Source organism: Geospiza fortis, unplaced genomic scaffold (genome assembly GCF_000277835.1).
Source record: "Geospiza fortis unplaced genomic scaffold, GeoFor_1.0 scaffold413, whole genome shotgun sequence".
NCBI classification, from domain to species: Eukaryota; Metazoa; Chordata; class Aves; order Passeriformes; family Thraupidae; genus Geospiza; species Geospiza fortis.
The window spans coordinates 647,001-648,710 of record NW_005054386.1 but is presented as its reverse complement, the minus strand read 5'-3'; the positions used below and the strand labels follow the sequence as shown (position 1 = coordinate 648,710).

Below are 1,710 nucleotides of genomic sequence, written 5' to 3'. Positions count from 1 at the left end.
AAATTTTCAGTAACCTTTTAAAATCTAGTTACTAATAAGCACTACTGTAATTTAGCACAGTTGTTTAATTGCACCCTCATTTATACTTTTTATTTGATTCTTTCCCATCATACAATAGAGTGGATAGTTTCTAGAATGCCTCAACTTCATGTTTATAAATGAGAATATGTTTAAAGCAATGTAGTATCCCTTCTCCTCGCCATTCACCTCTGGAAGTTTAACCCACAAGAGGGTCGGTATAAAAGGTGGAAGAAAACAATTGCTACACAACTGGCGGAATTCAAGAAAAGGAAAAAAAAGAGTAAAAAAAAGGCAAAAAAAATCGTTGTTAGTTTATTAATATAGAACAAGAAATGCTGCGTACAGAAAATCCTCCTAATTGCAATGGTTTACTCCTAGAAGTAATTTTTGTAAACTTACAGAAGTTAAAATCAAAATAAAACAAATATTGCAGGACCTGTGCTGAAGCAGTTACGCAAAGTGATATTTCTCTTCTGTTCACCCCCCAGTCTCTCCAGCTCTCTCTCCATCATTAAATTGAAATGCTGTTTGTAATGTTTTAGCGATCCAGGCTGTTTTTGTGAATAAAATGAATGCATGTTTTGTGTCATGATTTCCAGCTTGGTTATTTCTCTCCCACCCCTCTGTCCAGCCCTGCAGGCCCCCCAGCAGTGGTGGTGGCCCACGTGCTGTGGTCCTGCTGGCTGTGGGGACCTCGCCAGTGACAATGCCGGAGTGTGGTGGGACGGTGTGATGAGCTGAGCTGGAGTCGCCCTGGCTGCTAAATCCCCACGGTTAATCCTGGCAGTGCCTGGGCTAAGCCAGCCTTGGCTCCTCCTGGGGATATTTCCTTGACCTGCTTGGAGTTTTACCCAGCAGTGCCAGCACAATTTGTTTTGGTGAAATAATACTGAAATGCAATGAAGAACTGCCGTGAGGCTCGTGTTGTTGGGACAAGTCTGAAATGAGCTCCCAAAGGTGAGTGGGCTCTGGGATGGCTTTCCAGCCTGGCCTCATGTTGGTACTGGATCAGCAGGAGCTGTCTGGGGTGGAGGGGATGTTGGATGGGCTCAGCCATGGACAAGTGCTGCCAGTGCTTGGGTGCTGTGTTGGGAATCATGCCAGGCAGGTGGGCTGGGAACCTCCTACCAGTCCCCTGGAGGTTGTCCAGGGCCCTCCCAGCCTGGCAGGAGGAAGATCCGGCTGGAGCCGGCAGTGCTGGCTCTGCCTTGCCGGGAGGAGGGAGCGAGAGCCTTTGTCCCCAGCTCCAGCCAGCGTTTGGGCCAGCATCTGCTGGCCAGATGTGCACCCGCAGGAGGGGGTGACGGTGGTGCGTGGGCTCTGTCCCTGCCCGGCAGCGACCTGCTGGCATGGAGCAGAAAGTCCTTGGGGAAAGCTGCCCCAGATGCCCTCTCCAGCGGCATTCCCCCCACTGCTCCTGCAGCTCGGGGTGGTTTGGAGCCCAGGCACTCTGGTCACAGCAGTGCTGAGCCCTGGGCCGGGTGTGGGAATGACTGCAGCACATGGTGACAGTGATGGGGCTGGGCCAATGTGGTGAGTGACACAGCTCGAGGCCTGCAGGGACAGACAGACAGACCCTGGTCGTGCCCCAGCAGGGCTCTGGTGCATGGCTCTGCTCCGACCAGGGTGGCACTGGCAAGGGGCTGCTGGGAGCTGGTTCCCAAGCTGTGCTGCTCCACAGCCGAAAGC

General features: G+C 51.8%; 1 protein-coding gene across 2 annotated transcripts in view; it reads left to right on the top strand.

Moving 5' to 3' along the window:
• CXXC5 (CXXC finger protein 5) overlaps window positions 1-613 on the top strand; it is a 6,823-nt gene extending 6,210 nt beyond the window's left edge. For both annotated transcript variants that reach the window (XM_005425357.2, XM_031060590.1), the window contains exon 2: window positions 1-613. This exon is cut by the window's left edge. The gene's annotated coding sequence lies outside the window, so the exon portion shown is untranslated.
• The last annotated feature ends 1,097 nt before the right edge of the window (window positions 614-1,710 follow it).